The sequence below is a fragment of the Hyperolius riggenbachi genome, chromosome 1 (assembly GCF_040937935.1).
Source record: "Hyperolius riggenbachi isolate aHypRig1 chromosome 1, aHypRig1.pri, whole genome shotgun sequence".
NCBI lineage: Eukaryota > Metazoa > Chordata > Amphibia > Anura > Hyperoliidae > Hyperolius > Hyperolius riggenbachi.
The window spans coordinates 531,836,840-531,858,889 of NC_090646.1; the positions used below are offsets into that span (position 1 = coordinate 531,836,840).

The 22,050-nt window shown below is 45.3% G+C and overlaps 1 protein-coding gene across 3 annotated transcripts in view; it reads left to right on the forward strand.

Annotated features, from left to right (window-relative positions):
- The first annotated feature begins 85 nt into the window (after positions 1–85).
- The window catches only part of TCN2 (transcobalamin 2), a 48,542-nt gene continuing 26,577 nt past the window's right edge, over positions 86–22,050 (forward strand). The window contains exon 1 of one of the 3 annotated variants that reach the window (XM_068246399.1): positions 86–104. The gene's annotated coding sequence lies outside the window, so the exon portion shown is untranslated. Of the gene's footprint in view, positions 105–8,639; positions 8,744–11,138; positions 11,233–22,050 lie in introns of those variants that run through there. The other 2 variants (XM_068246394.1, XM_068246406.1) reach the window with 2 other exon arrangements.

Below are 22,050 nucleotides of genomic sequence, written 5' to 3' on the forward strand. Positions count from 1 at the left end.
GGCAGTGCCCTGCTGATGCACTCCACCCCCGGAAGTGGTTCTGAAACTGGTGACTGATGGTAGCTAGTATATAGCTAGTGTGCAATGAGCGTGGCCGGGCTACTGTAAGTTCTGTAACTCTTACTGTCAGTGAAGTCAGTGAGCGTGGGTCAGAGCTGGATTACAAGCAATCTCATGCTGTTTATTGCAAAATACCTAGGAATCATTGAAAAAGTAAAGTATTCCCTGCAGCCTTTGTAAAGATCCGACCTTATATGCAGGCTGGCACGCGTATGTTAAAAAGGGGCGCTGGGAAAAAAAGGGCGCAGGGTTTTAAACGATAAACATGGATAACGTTTAAAAAAATATTGTACTATATTTCGTTTAAAAATAATGTTTTATAAAGTTATAAATCATTAACCTCCTTGGCGGTAACCCCGAACTTAGTTCGGGGTAAGCCGCGCAGGAGGTTTTCTCCGGCCCTTCTGGGCCGATTTGTTTAAATTTTTTTTTGCTGCACGCAGCTAGCACTTTGCACACCGATCGCTGCCGCCCCGCACTCGATTGCCGCTATCAGTCGCGCCGCACGCCCCCCCCCCCCCCCAGACCCCGTGCGCTGCCTGGCCAATCAGTGCCAGGCAGCGCTGAGGGGTGGTTCGGGACTCCCAATGACGTCCCGACGTCGGTGACGTCATCCCGCCCCGTCGCCATGGCGACGGGGGAAGCCCTCCAGGAAATCCCGTTCTTTGAACGGGAGTTCCTGATCGGAGATCGCCGAAGGCGATCGAAGAGGGCGGGGGGATGCCGCTGAGCAGCGGCTATCATGTAGCGAGCCCTGGGCTCGCTACATGATATAGGAAAAAAAAAATTATAAAAAAACTGCGGCGCTCCCTCCTGGCGGATTTTTTTATACCGCCAGGGGGGTTAAATAATGTGCATGAAATCGGCAATTGAAAACGTTAATCTTCCGTTTAAAAAGTTATATGTATAATAACGTTTAAAAAAAAATAGTAAGTAACCCTCCCTGTACCTACCCCTAACCCCTAGACCCCCGTATTGGTGCCTAAACCTAAGACTCCCCTGATGGTGCCTAAACCTAAGACCCCCCTGGTAGTGCCTAAACCTAAGACCCCCCTGGTGGTGCCTAACCCTAAGACCCCCCTGGTGGTGCCTAAACCTAAGACTCCCCTGATGGTGCCTAAACCTAAGACCCCCCTGGTGGTGCCTAAACCTAAGACCCTCCTTAGTGATCACTGTATTGTGTGTAGAATAATGTTTTAGAAACAGTAAGGGATAAAATAATTACAATTTACGTTACGTACTGGCCGCTTTATTTTGTGAATAATAATGTTATACAAACAGTAAGGGATCACATTTAAAATAATGTTTTATTGAAATAGTAAACGTAAATCATCACAAGCAGTTATAAAACATTAAAAATCTTCGGGTGCCGTTGGAAAACGTTATTATTCTCGGGCGCCCTTTTTTCCTCTTCCGCGCCCAGTAAACAATATTTATTATGGGAGTGAATGGCGGCGCCCGATTTGTCCACTAGCCACCTGCGCCCTTTTTTACTGTTACCGGCTGGCACAGCTACTACTGGGTGCCTGGGCTGCTGCAGGAAGCTGGCAGGTATAATACAATAATGTCAGCTTGCATGGCAGAGAGAGGACACAAGGACTGCTCAGCTGGCTTGCAGTTTGAGTGTCCATCTCTGCCTGAACTGCTGACCCTGCGTGTACTATGCTTTCACTTGTACTGGGCTCCCTCCCCCACAGATAAGGAACAGACAAACGGCCTGTCACTGGTACTTGGCAAGGCTGCATGTCTGTGAGATGAGACTACAGTTGATGACCTTAGCAGAGGAGAAACGACCCCCCACCTCTCCATATGATTCTTAGCACGCTATTAACAGGAGCAGAAAAATGATAAGTAAGCCGAAGAGCAATAAGGTCAAAAGGTGCGTAAACACGTCTGATTTTTCCAAACGACCAGTCGTTCAGATGTCAAGTCAGACGTGTGTACAAATGATAATTTAGCTGATAAGACTGGTTTTGACCGATCCGTCAAGCGGATCCGTCAAAATCAGTCTTGTCAGCCGAACAATCGTTTGTATACACGTCTGACTTGACGTCCAAACGACTGGTCGCTTGGAAAAATCAGATGTGTGTACGCACCTTAAGGTATGATGAAGGGAGCTGCCAGAACCAAGTGACCAACAGACGCACAAATACTAAGGTACCCATGCAGATTAAACAAGGAGACGGATCTCTGTCTTATCAGGGAGATATCTGTTGGCTACTCTTAAGGTGCGTACACGCACACTACCAGATGCAACGATGGGTCCGCCGGACCCTCCCGCTGGGCGGTCTTTAGTCGACAGTATACGCGTGTGTACGCGCTGTCGGCTGACTGATAAGGCGGTTTCTGAACGATCCGCTGAGCGTATCGTTCAGGAACAGCCTTATCAGTTCGCCGACAGCACGTACACACGTGCGTACTGCCGGCTAAAGACCGGCCAGCGGGAAGGTACGGCGGACCCGTTGTTGCATCTGGTAGTATGTGTGTACGCACCTATACACTATAGGCAGATTCCTGATCTATTTCAGCATTAAATCTTTCAGGAATTGGGCTCTAGATGCCGACCCTGGCTACTACTGCCCCCCATGTGAAAGACCAATACAAAGTGGTGTACACGTGAGAAGTGGAAAAAAAATTATACATGATTCCAAACATATAACTGCAAAGTGGCGTGTGCGTAATTATTCAGCCCCCTTTGGTCTGAGTGCAGTCAGTTGCCCATAGACATTGCCTGATGAGTGCTAATGACTAAATAGAGTGCACCTGTGTGTAATCTAATGTCAGTACAAATACAGCTGCTCTGTGATGGCCCCAGAGGTTGTCTAAGAGAATATAGGGAGCAACAACACCATGAAGTCCAAAGAACACACCAGACAGGTCAGGGTGCTCTGGTCAGATGAGACCAAAACGGAACTTTTTGGCCAAAATGCAAAACGCTATGTGTGGCGGAAAACTAACACTGCACATCACTCTGAACTCACCATCCCCACTGTCAAATATGGTGGTGGCAGCATCATGCTCTGGGGTGCTTCTCTTCAGCAGGGACAGGGTAGCTGGTCAGAGTTGATGGGAAGATGGATGGAGCCAAATACAGGGCAATCTTGGAAGAAAACCTCTTGGAGTCTGCAAAAGACTTGAGACTGGGGTGGAGGTTCACCTTCCAGCAGGACAACGACCCTAAACATAAAACCAGGCCAACAATGGAATGGTTTAAAACAAAACATATCCATGTGTTTTAAAGGCCCCGCCAAAGTCCAGATCTAAATCCAATCGAGAATCTGTGGCAAGATCTGAAAACTGCTGTTCACAAATGCTGTCCATATAATCTGACTGAGCTGGAGCTGTTTTGCAAAGAAGAATGGGCAAGGATTTCAGTCTCTAGATGTGCAAAGCTGGAAGAGACATACCCTAAAAGACTGGCAGCTGTAATTGCAGCAAAAGGTGGTTCTACAAAGTATTGACTCAGGGGGCTGAATAATTACGCACACCCCACTTTGCAGTTATTTATTTGTAAAAAAATGTTTGGAATCATGTATGATTTTTGTTCCACTTCTCACGTGTACACCACTTTGTATTGGTCTTTCACGTGGAATTTCAATTAAATTGATTCATGTTTGTGGCAGTAATGTGGAAAACTTCAAGGGGGCCGAATATTTTTGCAAGCCACTGTATCTTATCTAAGGTTTAGATAGTTTACACAGCATATCTAGCTGCCAACAGCTTCAAATGTTTATGATTATTTATTCATGTGATACAATGAGGGCAGCCATTTTTCTGTTTGTCACATTGTCACAGGCTGAAGACTGGAGATGCTATCCGCTTGCCTGTGTGTAAATTCAGTCCTCCTCCCTCCTCCCCTCTGCCTCTGAAATCAATGGCTAGTAACACCCTCCTCCTCCTGCCCAGTCTGAGCTCCCATAAGCTCTTGCTACAGTGCCAAGGCACAAAAGGAGCTGTGGGCAAGGCTTGTTTAGTTTATAGGGAATCAGAGTATTAAAACAAAACAAAGAAAGTATTTGGCTTGAGGAATGCCCTATAAACTATATGAAAGGAACACAATTCTGCAATGCGTAAAGGTTTATATCAGATCCACTTTAACATAGGATTTACTTCCTGCATTTTCAAGGGCTTTAAAAAAACGTATCTCACAGATACAATTTTAAAGCAAGTGTGAACCAGCCCTTACTGTCTAGTGGTGATGTTGGCTGGCTGGCGGTTATGCAGGCTGGCAGTGATACTGGCTGACTGGCTGGTGGTGATGCTGGCTGGTGGTGATGATGGCTTGCGATGATGCTGGCTGGCAGCGATACTAGCTTACTGGCTATTCTGGCTAGCTGGCGGTGATGCTGGCTGGCAGTGATACTGACTGAGTGGCTGATGATGATGCTGGCTGGCGGTAATGTTGGTTGGTTGGTTGGCTGGCTGGCTGGCTGAGGGTGATGCTGGGCTGTGCTGGCGGTGATACTGGACTGTGCTGGCGCTGATGCTGTACTGGTGTGCTGGCTGGTTAGCTCTAGGCTGAGGGACTACCACAGCTTCCAGCATGCCCCCTTAGAGGAACCACAGCTACCAGCATGCTTCCATAGAGGCTCCACAGTTTTATAGCGGTATGCTGGGAGCTGTATTGCCTCTATGGCGAAATGCTGTGGTGCTTCAATGGGCAGTATGCTGGGAGCTGCGGTGCATCAATGGAGGGCATGCTGGGTGCCATTGTGTGTGTGTTCCTCTCCTTTTTCCAGGTAAGCCCCCATTTTCTTTTCTCTGCCGCCCTGGCAGAATAGGGAGAAAAGGGGCATGGCTGGCAGAGGAGAGGGACACACCCAACAGTTCCAGTTCTTCTTCGGAACCCCCCCCTCCCCCCTTCCCTAGCACAGAAGGTAGCAGCATGTTCAGTTCCTCTATCCACTGGAGACATCCTCACTTCTGGGTTTCTCCACCTAGTATCTGATCCATTCTCAGACACTAGGGGAAGAAGCCTGGAAGTGAAGATGTCCACAGGCTCTGGAAACCAAGCAACTGGAACAGGTGAGTACTGCCGTGCACTGTGCGACTCTGCTGGGGGGGGGGTACAGGGGACATCTGAGTCACCGCAGCCTAGATCCGTGGCACGTGCTAAGGATCTTTAGTACTGGCAATGCGCCTGGCCTAATACATACCTCTCAACTTTTTCAGATAAGAAGGAACAACACTTTACAGGGAACCCGAGGTGAGAGGGATATGGAGGCTGACATGTTTATTTCCTTTTAAATAATGTACATTCATCAAAGGTCAGCGCAGGTTTAGAAAGTCATTATATGTAGGGAATGGTAAATTCTTCACCACAATATATCAAATGCCCAGAGGTAGATATCCGCCAAACATCAAAACTAGAAAAGGCTTACCAGCTCCCAACAACCCACATTATAAGGTTGTAAAATGGCTCAGGTCACAGATAACGTCCAGGGAACATCAGACGTAGTGAAGATCCAGTGGACATCCGTATGGAGGTAAAGTTTCAGGAATTTATATAGGAAAACAAAAACGGCAATATCTAAGCATAACCCGTTTATTTAGATAAAATTTCTTTAAAAGGCAGTAGATATAAAAACGATAACTCACATACGGGGCCCATAAACAGGGAACCCCGGAAGATTAGCGCGCATGTAATGGTCAATCGTAGATCAATAGACAATGGTGCCGCCTGTTACCTTCCCTTGGGATTGGGCCCCGTATGTGAGTTATCGTTTTTATATCTACTGCCTTTTAAATAAATTTTATCTAAATAAACGGGTTACGCTTAGATATTGCCGTTTTTGTTTTCCTATATAAATTCCTGAAACTTTACCTCCATACGGATGTCCACTGGATCTTCACGACGTCTGATGTTCCCTGGACGTTATCTGTGACCTGAGCCATTTTACAACCTTATAATGTGGGTTGTTGGGAGCTGGTAAGCCTTTTCTAGTTTTGATGTTTGGCGGATATCTACCTCTGAGCATTTGATATATTGTGGTGAAGAATTTACCATTCCCTACATATAATGACTTTCTAATCCTGCGCTGACCTTTGATGTATGCCTGGCTTCTGAACTTTTGGACATTGTTCTTCTCAGCGGCGGTTCCATTGTCCCTTGGCGCCGATATATTTGCTACTATATAAATAATGTACATTGCCTGGCTCTCCTGATGATCCTCTGCCTCTTAGTAGAGGCAGCTGACCTGGCAGGGTCATTGGTTGCTACGGATGGGACCCCGGCATGGCCAGGAGCGCTCTGTGCATGCGCACAACGGCACAATGACGTCATCGTGCTGTCATGTGCATGCACAGAGTGCTCCTGTCCGCACTGCTTAGATAACAGCTGTGGTATCCTTTAAAGTAAACCAGAGACGTTAAAGCAACAAGATTTGATACTTACCCGGGGCTTCCTCCAGCCCCATAAGCACGCGTGAGTCTCACCCTGCCATCAGTCTGGGTCTACTGCGCACAGAAGCCAGACTGGACCCGACTGCGCCAGTTACTGTAGCTGATTACGGCTGAATGGCAGACAGCGGCAGGACGGCGAGGGACTCAGACGTGCTTATGGGGCTGGAGCAAGCCCCGGGTAAAGGTGCATACACACATCAGACTATAGTCTTTGGAAAATGAAAGATCACAGACCAATCTTACCACCCTTCATGTAGTATGAGAGCCATACCTACACAGTCTTTTCTATGGAGCTGAACTCCCCATCAGAAAAAAATCTTTGTACAGCATCTTTGTGTGCAGCATCTTGCAGACACAAAAGATCAGTATCTGCAAAAGATCTGCTCCTGCAAAAGATCCGTTCCTGCAAATTGCATTCATAGTCTATGAGATCTGCAGATCATCATACACACCTTGTTTAAAGCTGGATCTACACAAGGCGATCCGGCGGCTCGATTAGCCGCCGGATCGCCTCTTCCGCATCCCCGCACGTTCCCTGCCGCGTCCCCGCTCGCCCGCGCGTGCGTCGGATTCGATCCGCCCTCGTCCCCGTGCCGCTTATCTTCCGCTCGATTCCCTGCCATTGTCCTCTCGTGGGGAATGAGCAGGGAATCGGCGGCGGCAAAATCGGACCTGACGGATCTTATCAATCGATAAGGAACATCGCCTCCACATCTCCTCGTGTAGACGAGGCTTAACATACATTCATCTGCAGATCAGACAATCATCTGCAGATCTGAAAATCCACCCTGGTGGATCTGATCTGCAGATGAATGTCTGTTAACCAATGTGTGTATGATGATCTGCAGATCTCATAGACTATGAATGCAATTTGCAGGAACGGATCTTTGGCAGGAACAGATCTTTTGCAGTTACTGATCTTTTGTGTCTGTACAGCATGTTTGTGTGCAGGATCTTGCAAAGATTTTTTTCTGATGGGGAGTTCAGCTCCATAGAATAGACTGTGTAGAAATGCTCTCATACTACATGAAGGGTGGTAAGATTGGTCTGTGATCGTTCATTTTCCAAAGACTATAATCTGATGTGTGTATGCACCTTTAGTATCAAACCTTGCTGCTTTAACGTCTCTGGTACACTTTAAACACATTTTTCAGTAGAAGAATACATATATAATATATTTACATAGATCTTTAGTCCTGAAAGAGGGACAAATGAAGTAGAAACGGGGCAGAGGGATTTGGTTCCCAAAGAAAAAGAGACAGTTGGTAACTATGCATAATACAGTATGGAAGGACTCCCGAGGTTTGGGAGCTATGCATAATAAAGTATGGAAGGACTCCCGAGGTTTGGGAGCTATGCATAATACAGTATGGAAGGACTCCCGAGGTTTGGGAGCTATGCATAACACAGTATGGAAGGACTCCCGAGGTTTGGGAGCTATGCATAATACAGTATGGAAGGACTCCCGAGGTGAAAAAAAGCAATCTTTACCTACCTGGGGCTTCTTCCAGCCCCTCGATGTCTTCTGAGTCTGGTGTCCCACTGAAGCGTGCTGAGCCGTTGGTGGGTCAGCGCTTCTGCGCAAGCATGCCCACGTCATCAGGGGCATACTGTGTCTGAGCAGTATGCGCCCAATGACGTGGATGTACTCGCAGGCTTGCGCAGAAGTGCCTTCACTGGCGCCCAGCAAGGAAGCACTGGACCTGCTGTGAGGGCCTCGGAAGACATCTAGGTGCTGGAAGAACCCCCAGGTAAGTAAAGATTGCTCTTTTCATTTCACCTCAGGAGACCTTTAAGGCAGAAACCACCTGCCTAATATGTTTTTAAGGGGGGAAAAGCTGTATAATGTGTTTTATACATAAAAGAAACACCTTCAATTTTACAAAATTTGCAGCATGAAATACGCTTCCAACCTATGAAAAACACAGGGGGCACATTGTCTCGGGGATGACCCACAAAGGACTACATGCGCTGAAAAGGTTGAGAACCACTGATGAACACTGTACAAAAACAGTGTTTACCATATGCTTATAAAGAGGGAAATGAAATAAATGATGTAGCTATGTAAATTTCCCCAAAGCAGCTGCACAAACAGCTGATAATGATGCATTTACAGTTCCACCTTAAATGCTTCTATTTCCTGAAAGTGGGAAGGCATTAAGGAAGTCATGTGATCAGAAAGTAACAAAACAATCACAGGATCAGTGTGAGTTCAATTCTTCAGGCTTCCTGTATCCAAAGGGCTGCGAGCTAGTGTTGTGGATCTGTGCAAGGCAATACTGTAAGTAAGCTAGAGGAATAGGAAATGTATTCATTTTTATAATAGATCATGTAGCTAAAGGGACATTTGTGTTTAAAATGTAGTGCTGACCATTCTTTCCTAGGAGGTATGATCATTCTTGTTTTCACAAAGGATCTGTTTATGAAAGAATAACAGATTATCACTTCAGATAACTGTATGAACCCAGCTACATTTTACTGCAGTCCGCTATTCACTTCAGCTCTCATCACAATATAGTAATCAGACCTATTGTATATAAGAAGTGGCGAATGTAATGCCTGTTGACAGAAAGGCTGGATATATTTTGGCAAGTCTTTATTTGTGGATCTCATACTAGCCATCTCCTATGGATCCTTTATGTGATCTGTTCCTAAAACCTGGCACATACTTCAAAGCAGGACCGACCATCCAAGTGTTTACAGTGAAGATGTGTGCACTTTAATGCAGGAGCTTTAACATTGCCATGGACAATTTCTATGCATAGCAAAGTATTGGGTCCACACATGTGAGAACAGACAATAGCTGACCCATAGGGAAACAGGAAATTCCTTCATCTGGGCTGTGCATTAGGTAAAGGACAACTGAAGTGAGAGGAATATGGAGGCTGCCATATTTATTTCCTTTTAAATAATACCAGTTGCCTGGCTGCCCTGCTGACTTATTTGGCTGCAGGAATGACTGAGTTACACCAGAAACAAGCATGCAGCTAATCTTGTCAGATCTGGCAATAATGTCAGACACACCTGATCTGCTGCATGCTTGTTCAGGGGCTATGGCTGAATGTATTAGAGGCAGAGGATCAGCAGGACAGCCAGGCAACTGGTATTGCTTAAATGGAAATACATATGGCAGCTTCCATATACCTCTCACTACAGTTGTCCTTTAACAGTAGTGTTAAAGCTCATTGGAATGTTCTCAGTGTAAGCTGACAGGGTATGCACATGCATGGGTTAATTTTACTGGTCCATTCAATCACTTTGATTGAATTTGCCAGTGAGTTATAGCCTCACAGCTTTTGTGATTGATCAGCTTTTGATTGATTGCAGAAAGTTTATAGATTGAAAGACTAATTGACTATAGTGGAAAATCGTAGATAAGTGGGCTGGGGGAACAGTGGGGGATGGATCAATTACTTGTTGGATCAAGAAGTTAAGGGCTCTGCCATAGGAGACCTGGGTTCAAATATTGGCTCTTCTTATTTCAGTAAGCCAGCACCTATTCAGTAAGGAGTTCTTAGGCGAGACTCCCTCACACTGCTACTGCCTACCGAGTGGCTGCCTCGCAAGCACTTTGGGTCTGACAGGAGAAAAGCGCTATACAAATTCTTCTTATTATTATTATTATTATTATTATTATACAAGTTATTATTATAGTTATCAACCCTTGTATGGCTATCCTTAAAGGGACACTATCGAGAAAATCGTAAAATTTTAAATACATGTAAATATATTCGAATAAGAAGTACATTTCTTCCAGAGTAAAATGAGCGATGCATTACTTTTCTCCTATGTTGCTGTCACTTACCGTTGGTAGTAAAAGTCTGAAAGAGCCAACAGGTTTTGGAGTTGCCCATCTCCTCTTGGGGGGTTCTCAGGGATTTTTATTTATTTTTAAAAGCACTTAGCGAGTGGCAGTTGCTCCATCCAACTGACAAAAAATTGTGAAGCGAGCAGGGAGGCTAACCAGCATCTTTGTGTAAACCCTTTTCCGTGAGTGTCTTTTTATAAAGAAGAGAAGCCTTCCTGAGAATCCCCCATGAGGTGATGGACTAGCCCAAAACCTGTCGGTTCTGTCAGATTTCTACTGTAAGTGACAGCAGCATGGGAGAAAAGTAATTTGTGGCTCATTTTACTCTGGAAGAAATTTACTTTTTATTTGAATATGTTTACATCTATTTTAAATCTTATGATTTTCGTGATAGTGGTCCGGTTCTACAGTTGTCATTACTTGATTTTTAGGGCATGAGCCCTGTGTAGACATGGACTTAGTCTTTTGGAGCGGGAGAGGGGAGGAGGGATGATGAGGTGACACAGGAATGAGCGGTGTGGCTGGATGTATAAAAATAAATCATGGCCATGTTCGTCACTTGTTTAGAACTCTGGTGTGCCAGATTGCAGAACATCATTGTGGGGCTTTTGTAGGGATGCTAGATTCTTGTCCGAGGCCTTGCAGAACATTGTTTTGACCAAGTATGCGAATGAGCTCTTAGCTTGGAATACATATTTTTTGCAGTGACAGTGGAGGGAGAAAGGAGAGGATTTCTCTCTATGGAAAAAAACAGGAGTCAGGAGATTCAAGTCTAGTGAATCATTAATGCCACAGAGGACAGCAGAAGCATGTACAATATCAGATAAGATGGGGTACCAATCATCTAAAGGTGTGTACACACACACAAAGATTGTCACCTGCAAGGATGGGGACCCCCAGGCAACAGCTCAGGGTAGAGTGTGCTACAGGTCACGAGGCTGTTGCTATGGAGGGGGAGTAAGGTAAGTAGTAATTAACTGATTATTAATAAGCAGCCTTCAGAAGGACACAGACTCCAATTCAGCATGTTGCTGGAAGTCAAAGGCCACACATAAGATAACTAGAACTGGTTTATTGCAGCCATTGCATGTTTTCCCCTTTGCTTCCCCTTTGTATTGCTGACTCTGCTCCTACTATTGACAGCCTGTAACCAAAGAGCTGCCTTGTGTATCAGTGCATTAAATCCAACAAGTAGTTATCCAGATTTAATAAACAAGATCATGCTCTCAGTATCAAAGCCCTGTACAACCGCTAGCGGTAACTCAGCTGAGGCGGCTGTTCAGGGGTTGTCTTGGATGAAAATCTAATATGTGTACAGCTGCCCGCTTAGTCTCTAGCTGCATGGTGACACTGATTCCTGCACTTATAGAAGAGATGCATTGTTGGGGGAATATTTGACTGCTGCACTTGTTATAAGGGACACAGTTGGTAGCTGTGTGACAGAGATCCTCTTTAGGAAGTCACACATGGGCACATGGCTGAAAGTTAAAGACCCTCCATTAAATTGACTTATTTAAAAAAAAACAACACTTTTTTAGGATGCTTTGCTTTCGCAATTATGCCTGAGATTACCTGCTGCGCTTTCTGCGTTTTTTTCATATTTGCGATTTTCCTCAACCATTTTTTGTTTGTTTTGTTTTTATGCAAATCTTCACATTCCGATTTTTCCTTGCATACCAATGAAATTAAACCTGAGATGGGTTTCCTTGATGTATTTATAAGCTTCCTCCAGCCCCATGAGGTGCTTGGGGTCCCTCACTCTCTTCTCCAGCTGCTCTGTTGTCTGGTAATCTGGCTGGCCACACTCTTCTGTGCATGCGTGGGTCGGCTGCACGTGCACACACACACGCTACCCCCACCCCCCAGTGCTCTCACAGCCGGGAGCATTTTGTTCCTGCTAGTGATGGGTCGTTCGCGAACGAACCGGCTCTAAGAGCCGGCTCTTTGCTGTGAACGACAAGAGCCGGCTCTCAGTTTTAAAAGAGCCGATGCCTCAGCCGCCCCACACAGCTCTGATTTGCTATGTAATAAAGGGCGCTGAGGCTTGCTGGGAGATGTAGCTTGTAGGAGTGTATGGGGCGGAGCAGAGCCGTAGCAGGAGAGATTGCCCCAGTCAGCGAAGCAGTCTGGAGTTGTCATGGAGACGGGGGCGGGGCTTTTACTCCGATTCTGAGTGGTGTCCGGTGATATTTAATGAAGAGCCGATTGAGAGCCGTAAGAGCCGGCTCTTTAATGGGAGCCGATTCAGAAGAGCCGTTCTCTGAGAAGAGCCGGAATTCCCATCACTAGTTCCTGCGCAGTAATACGGCATTGCACATGCGCAGGGGCACGCGACTGGCCAGCTGTGATAACAGGACATTGGAGAGAACAACAAGGGAGCCCATGCACCTCATGGGGCAGGAGGAAGCCCCAGGTAAGTATGAATACAATGATACTTATGGTACACTTTTTAACATTAAATTGTATGTACTTAACTACACATTCGCATGATAATTTTTGCATTTTGGAATACATGTAGGTATGTTTTTTTTTTTCTACAGAAAATTCAGATGTGAGGGACATAAGCCTTGTTCACACTTACGAGGCATGTCGCCCAGCAGGGATCGTCACCTGTCCCTTGGGCGACATTGCAGGACTGAGGCAGTACAGATGCGACGCTCGCCTGCAAGCTAGCGACGTGTTTGTTCCTATGTCGGTAGAGTGCAGGAGTGATGTCATGTGGTGGTTTGTTATTGGGCTTTGTGTACGGAGTTATAGTGTCATTGACCACAGTAGGAGTCCAGATAGGAGTAGGATGTGTGCTTTATGTTTGAACCTGAATGGCACATAAAGAAAGAGATCAAACAGTATATTTCATGGCCCCTGCTTTGGGCCAGATAGAGCTTGATAGAATGCAGAATCAAAATTAAGTTGGCATAGTAATCCTTCAGACTTTTAATTTAAGAACCCTAATCTGTACATAAGCTGATGTAACCCGCTTTAGGCCATTCTGGAATTGTGTGAGCATGGATTTGCAGTCTGTATATAAGACCAATGTCGCGGAAAATTCTAAAATTTAAAATGTGTTAGCATATACAAATAAGAAGTATGTTTCTTCCAGAGTAAAATTGGCCATAAATTACTTTTCTCCTATGTTGCTGTCACTTACAGTAGGTAGTAGAAATCTGACAGGTTTTGGACTAGTCCATATCTTCAAGGGGGATTCTCAGCAAGGCTGTTATTCTTTATATATTCCCTGAAAATTATTTATACAATGATACTGGCCAGCCTTCCTGCTCTATGCACACTTTTTGTGGCAGTTGGACAGAGCAACTGCCATTCACAAAGTACTTTTGAAAATAAACAAAACCCTGAGAATCCCCCATGAGGAGATGTGCTAGTCCAAAACTTGTCGGTTCTGTCAGATTTCTGCTACCTACTGTAAGTGAGAAGAACATAGGAGAAAAGTAATGGCTCATTTTGCTCTGGAAGAAACATACTTCTTATTTGTATGTTAATTTTGTGTATTTAAAATTTTAAGATTTTCGCGATAGTGGTCCTGCCACTGCCCACATGACTAGAGCACTTGTTATAGGTGGACACATGACTAGACCACTTGTTATAGGTGGACACATGACTAGAGCACTGGTAATAGGTGGACACATGACTAGAGCACTGGTAATAGGTGGACACATGACTAGAGCACTGGTAATAGGTGGACACATGACTAGAGCACTGGTTATAGGGGGACACATGACTAGAGCACTGGTTATAGGGGGACACATGGCTAGAGCACTGGTTATAGGGGGACACATGACTAGAGCACTGGTTATAGGTGGACACATGACTAGAGCACTGGTTATAGGTGGACACATGACTAGAGCACTGGTTATAGGGGGACACATGACTAGAGCACTGGTTATAGGGGGACACATGACTAGAGCACTGGTTATAGGTGGACACATGACTAGAGCACTGGTTATAGGCGGACACATGACTAGAGCACTGGTTATAGGCGGACACATGACTAGAGCACTGGTTATAGGTGGACACATGACTAGAGCACTGGTTATAGGTGGACACATGACTAGAGCACTGGTTATAGGTGGACACATGACCAGAGCACTGGTTATAGGTGGACACATGACTAGAGCACTGGTTATAGGTGGACACATGACTAGAGCACTGGTTATAGGTGGACACATGACTAGAGCACTGGTTACAGGTGGACACATGACTAGAGCACTGGTAATAGGTGGACACATGACTACAGCACTGGTAATAGGTGGACACATGACTAGAGCACTGGTAATAGGTGGACACATGACTAGAGCACTGGTTATAGGTGGACACATGACTAGAGCACTGGTTACAGGTGGACACATGACTAGAGCACTGGTTATAGGTGGACACATGACTACAGCACTGGTTATAGGTGGACACATGACTAGAGCACTGGTTACAGGTGGACACATGACTAGAGCACTGGTTATAGGTGGACACATGACCAGAGCACTGGTTATAGGTGGACACATGACTACAGCACTGGTTATAGGTGGACACATGACTAGAGCACTGGTTATAGGGGGACACATGACTAGAGCACTGGTTATAGGGGGACACATGACTAGAGCACTGGTTATAGGGGGACACATGACTAGAGCACTGGTAATAGGTGGACACATGACTAGAGCACTGGTTATAGGTGGACACATGACTAGAGCACTGGTTACAGGTGGACACATGACTAGAGCACTGGTTATAGGTGGACACATGACTACAGCACTGGTTATAGGTGGACACATGACTAGAGCACTGGTTACAGGTGGACACATGACTAGAGCACTGGTTATAGGTGGACACATGACCAGAGCACTGGTTATAGGTGGACACATGACTACAGCACTGGTTATAGGTGGACACATGACTAGAGCACTGGTTATAGGGGGACACATGACTAGAGCACTGGTTATAGGGGGACACATGACTAGAGCACTGGTTATAGGTGGACACATGACTAGAGCACTGGTTATAGGCGGACACATGACTAGAGCACTGGTTATAGGTGGACACATGACTAGAGCACTGGTTATAGGTGGACACATGACTAGAGCACTGGTTATAGGTGGACACATGACCAGAGCACTGGTTATAGGTGGACACATGACTAGAGCACTGGTTATAGGTGGACACATGACTAGAGCACTGGTTACAGGTGGACACATGACTAGAGCACTGGTAATAGGTGGACACATGACTACAGCACTGGTAATAGGTGGACACATGACTAGAGCACTGGTAATAGGTGGACACATGACTAGAGCACTGGTTATAGGTGGACACATGACTAGAGCACTGGTTACAGGTGGACACATGACTAGAGCACTGGTTATAGGTGGACACATGACTACAGCACTGGTTATAGGTGGACACATGACTAGAGCACTGGTTACAGGTGGACACATGACTAGAGCACTGGTTATAGGTGGACACATGACCAGAGCACTGGTTATAGGTGGACACATGACTACAGCACTGGTTATAGGTGGACACATGACTAGAGCACTGGTTATAGGGGGACACATGACTAGAGCACTGGTTATAGGCGGACACATGACTAGAGCACTGGTTATAGGCGGACACATGACTAGAGCACTGGTTATAGGGGGACACATGACTAGAGCACTGGTTATAGGTGGACACATGACTAGAGCACTGGTTATAGGTGGACACATGACTACAGCACTGGTTATAGGTGGACACATGACTAGAGCACTGGTTACAGGTGGACACATGACTAGAGCACTGGTTATAGGTGGACACATGACCAGAGCACTGGTTATAGGTGGACACATGACTACAGCACTGGTAATAGGTGGACACATGACTACAGCACTGGTTCTAGGTGGACACATGACTACAGCACTGGTTATAGGTGGACACATGACTAGAGCACTGGTTACAGGTGGACACATGACTAGAGCACTGGTTATAGGTGGACACATGACCAGAGCACTGGTTATAGGTGGACACATGACTACAGCACTGGTTATAGGTGGACACATGACTAGAGCACTGGTTATAGGGGGACACATGACTAGAGCACTGGTTATAGGGGGACACATGACTAGAGCACTGGTTATAGGTGGACACATGACTAGAGCACTGGTTATAGGCGGACACATGACTAGAGCACTGGTTATAGGTGGACACATGACTAGAGCACTGGTTATAGGTGGACACATGACTAGAGCACTGGTTATAGGTGGACACATGACCAGAGCACTGGTTATAGGTGGACACATGACTAGAGCACTGGTTATAGGTGGACACATGACTAGAGCACTGGTTACAGGTGGACACATGACTAGAGCACTGGTAATAGGTGGACACATGACTACAGCACTGGTAATAGGTGGACACATGACTAGAGCACTGGTAATAGGTGGACACATGACTAGAGCACTGGTTATAGGTGGACACATGACTAGAGCACTGGTTACAGGTGGACACATGACTAGAGCACTGGTTATAGGTGGACACATGACTACAGCACTGGTTATAGGTGGACACATGACTAGAGCACTGGTTACAGGTGGACACATGACTAGAGCACTGGTTATAGGTGGACACATGACCAGAGCACTGGTTATAGGTGGACACATGACTACAGCACTGGTTATAGGTGGACACATGACTAGAGCACTGGTTATAGGGGGACACATGACTAGAGCACTGGTTATAGGCGGACACATGACTAGAGCACTGGTTATAGGGGGACACATGACTAGAGCACTGGTTATAGGGGGACACATGACTAGAGCACTGGTTATAGGTGGACACATGACTAGAGCACTGGTTATAGGTGGACACATGACTACAGCACTGGTTATAGGTGGACACATGACTAGAGCACTGGTTACAGGTGGACACATGACTAGAGCACTGGTTATAGGTGGACACATGACCAGAGCACTGGTTATAGGTGGACACATGACTACAGCACTGGTAATAGGTGGACACATGACTACAGCACTGGTTCTAGGTGGACACATGACTACAGCACTGGTTCTAGGTGGACACATGACTAGAGCACTGGTTATAGGGGGACACATGACTAGAGCACTGGTTATAGGGGGACACATGACTAGAGCACTGGTTATAGGTGGACACATGCTAATTGTCATATGGGGACACATGATGTGATTGTTATGAGGGGCATATGTGACAGGGGCACACCTTGACAGCACTTCATAGGCAAGGGAGAAAACATTACTACACGTTATGTATGACGTCATAACATTACAAATGATTAGAGAGTAGATGATATACTTTTCAGTGTGCAAACACGTATTGATGAGATTGGGTTGACAGTGGCTACGCTTTGTATAAGACGTGGTTTCCATAGTGCTATCATCGTTCATGGTGATGAACAGGGCCGGATTTGTACTTTTTACCACCCAAGGCCACTTTCACCACCAGCTGCCCCCGACCGGCAGCATCCTAAACCTCCGCCCCAAACACAGCAGAGATTATATTATAGGCTCATCTGAGGACAATTAGTGAAGTGATGGCAAGGATAACATTATAAGCTCCTCTGAGGACAGTTAGTGGCTTGATGGCAGGGTTTATATTGTAAGCTTCTTGGCGGGCAGCATGTTTGGTGAGTGACAGGCAGCTCAGAGATCACTGTGTCCGGTCGCTGCCCCTTCCTCCCCCGAATGCAAGATCCGGCTGTTAGTAGTCACCCACCACTATGTGCAAACTCTGTGTATCAGGACGAATGTTCAGCAGGCAAACAGCTATTACCACCCTGCTGCCCACAGCCTGCCCCTTGCTTTCCTGGTGCCCTAGGCCATGGCCTATGTGGCCTTGCCTGAAATCCGGCCATGGTGATGAAATCGATAAGACAAGGCCATGCATGGATGGTGGTGCGACAGTTAATTGGCAAACATGACAGACTGTATAGAAGTTGTGTATAGAAAGCTGGTTTTCACTCGTCTCACCCCATTTTAATTTCATTGTTTTGCAATTTTTTTTTATTTTTTTTTTTATAAATAGGCCCCCCATAGCTGGTTTGTTGGTGGAACTCGTTTCAGAAGTGGCTAGGCTTCCCCAATCAAAAAGGAGAAAAGACAAAAACTTGGCACTTTGTATAAGCAGGACTTACAAACAGTAGTTTGTTGGTAGAAACAAATTTAGTCCACCAGCAGGTAAAATCAGGATGAGGCCTGGGACCCACTACAAAGCGCTATCGTAATCGCTGGCGATTTGTGGTAGCGCTTTGCAAGTGATTTTGTGAGCGATTTCCCTGCTCTTATACAATAGATTAGAATGGAAACGCTCCCAAAATGCTGCATGTCCTACGATTTGCCTTATCGCAATCGGTGTAGTGGAATTTGTCTCAACCATTTACATTGGCAGAGCGTTTAGGGAAATTGCAATGGATTGAAAGCAATCCCTAAACGCTAAAAAAAAATGCTCTAGTGGGTTCCAGCCCTTAAACACTTACAAGCCACAAACAATTAATGTAGTAAACCGTATACAAAAGTTACTAGTGTGTTGTGTACATGGTTTGGGTGCTGGGATGAAGGACTGGCACAACAGCCGTTTTACATCTCCCTGGCCGAAATGGCTGTTGTGTTGGTCATTTACATCTCCACACCTTGTACATCACACACCAGTAATTTTTTGTATCTCTTATGGCCAGAATCCGAAGTCTGGTTATTTCGGGATCTGGGCGGCCAATATGCGAAGTGGCTGGCTAATGTGGCCAATATGCAAAGAAACAATGATTAATTTACGTTTTCAAACTTAGCCAGCCAAAACGTGAAATTACCGGCCTGGCCAACCAAGTCCCAAAGAAAGGCAAACAGCATGGGTTCAGTGGTGGCATGAAAACATTACCCATATGGCAGAAAATACCGGTGACACAGGCTGCAATAACAGTTAGGGACCACAAGCACACACAAAGCAGGGACAGAAAGTGTACAAGCACATTGAAATGGGCTGCCCTATATATTTCCTTCATGGAAACGGGAGAGGGCACAAGGGGCAGGTGGAGGAGTCAGGGGATGCAGATACCGCTGCTCAATTTGTACTGTTTACTCCGCCATGCTCCACAAAAACTTTTCTTCAGAGCTTGGCTGGCTCTTGTCAGGTCACGTTCTGACCAGCAAAAGTCCAAAAGGAGTATTTCTTGAATTGACAGCATCAATCAACCACTTCACGTATTAGCCGGCCAGATCCCGAAAGTGGCCAACTTCAGGTTCTGGCTGTAACATATACAGCGTGCCACAGTTATTGTTTGCTGTTTTTGCAACTGACTCTCAGTAAATCACAGGCTTGGACAGTGCCCTACTTTTTGCTTCTTGTTTGTTTTTGCGGATTGTTTTACCACTGGAGGGTGTCTGGTCAGCAGTTGAATGAATGTTAAATGCAGGGCTGTGGAGTCGAGGAGTCGGAGTCGGGGCAATTTTGGGGAGTCGGAGTTGGAGACGTTGATTTCATAAACTGAGGAGTCGGAGTTGCATGATTTTTGTACAAAATCCACAGCCCTGTTAAGTATTAGACTAAGGAGTCGGAGCCATTTTGGGTACCCGGGGTTGGAGTCGGAGTCGTGGTTTCAGAAACTGAGGAGTTGGAGTTGCAAGATTTTTGTACCGACTCCACAGCCCTGGTTAAATGCACTGTAGGAGAATTTGTCTTCAGGTGCACACACTTTCATTCAAGGTGCCCACTAACCATACAATCTTGATTGTACAATCTTACCAAATGTATGTAGTAGAAGAGTAAACTGAGTGAATGTACTTTCAGTGGATACTTTAGGTAGTCCCTTATATTACATAGAAGCAATAAGATTGTAAAATCAAGATTATGTCATTAGTGGGCACCTTAACTGCTGCCTGTAGCTATGGGGAAGAGGGATGATGCAGCAGCACATGATAGAGTGACTTCTGGAAGGTGGAATGAGAACGGGATGCATGTGTTCGTTCATCACTGTCGAGTGTTCAAAATGTTTAAATGACAATTGTGCAGCAAGCTGTCTTCATGCTATGCGGGATCATTTGGTTCCCTAGCTGGATGTTTATGCTGCGGACGCTAATAAATGGCCCTATGTGGTTCCCTTTTAGCAGCAGGCTACATGTACACTGTACACAAAGACCTAATGCTAGGTACACACCATACAATTTTCTGGCAGATTTACCTGCCAGATCGATTATTTCCAACATGTCCGATCTGAATTCTGGTTGATTTTCTGATTTTTAAAAATCGTTTTTCAATCTTTTTTTTTTCGATCGATTTTCGTTCAGTTCTATGAAAATCAATAAAGGAAATTGAAAAAACAATAAAAAAAATTGGAAAATAAAAAAAAATCTATCGAAATTCAGATTGGACATGTTGGAAATAATCGATCTGGCAGGTAAATCTGCCATAAAATTGTATGGTGTGTACCTATCATAAAATAATGCTGAGTCCGAAAATGTAGTTCACTGATAGATTGGTCAGAGATACACAATGTACAATGGCTCTTTTGTTTGACTGGGTGTTCTCAAGCAACTTCCTCTTGCTGATGTGCCCGGGGCTCACACTGTTCCGATCAGCTGTACAAATATGCATGCACTGTTTCTCCTGTATTGTTGGGAGAAGAGTGCACCTGAACTCTTACACAGGACAGAAGGAAAGCATAGAGAAATGCAGACAGTATAGCATGTCTAATTCCCACTCATCTGTAACTAAGCACAAGTTGTAATTTGACCCCTTGGCTGTGTCAGCTGACTCCCACGGCTGAAATCTAATTGGTAAACACAGGATGTTAATATGCCTGCTTCTATGCAGATTTGTTGCAGGATTTATATCAGCTGCAACAAAGAAAAAGAGGAAGTTCTGAGTTCAGGTCCGCATTAAAGAGGAACTGTAGCGAAAAGGAGAAAAAAATAAATCAATACATTGCAAAGTTAGAAGTAAAAAAATAGAAGAGAGATCAAGAAATGATTGATATTCGCCATATAATTTGTTCATATTGTTTGAGCCACATTCAGCTTGCACGTAATCATCTTTACTACTGGCAGACATAAAAAAACAGACAGCACCAACTGCCATTATCTATAACTACACCCCCTAACAATTTGATTGGGTTGTTTCATTTTTATGGATATACATATGGATAGAGGGAAATACTGGTTGCTAGGCAGTCGGAAACAGCTGTTATTTGCCACACTGCAACAAGGCTCCCACAGTGTGATGTCAGGACCTAGGTGCTGACATCACACGTGGGAGGTGTTTCACCACAATACTAGCCACACAGAGCCCTTGATGAGCTATTTGAGAAAAGTTAAAGATTTCTCATGGGAAAGGGGGAATCTGCTCCTGATTGGGATGAAGTTTAATCATTGGTTACAGTTCCTCTTTAACATCTAATGGCTCATCAAATGATTAAAGATTTGATGCAAGTCATGGAACAGACCCCGCCATCCCTTCCTGTTCCCATACTGCCCATGTCTGTGAGTGATAATTATAACATGTCACACAAATCTGTGATTTGTCTCATTTGTAGAGTGCTGATCAGGTAATGAGTGACCATCCACTATATATATGATAGAGGCTTCATCTGGATTCATTACTGAACAATAGAAGATTGTGAAGTAGCTGTACTGTACACCACCTTCCATTGATCAATATTGAGAAGTCTTTCTTCAGGAAAAATCTGATTAAAGCAGGCCATACATGCATCAATTTTTACTGGCAGTTTCGATCACTGTGATCGAATCGGTCGGTTATCTGTGACGCAGGGAGCTGCA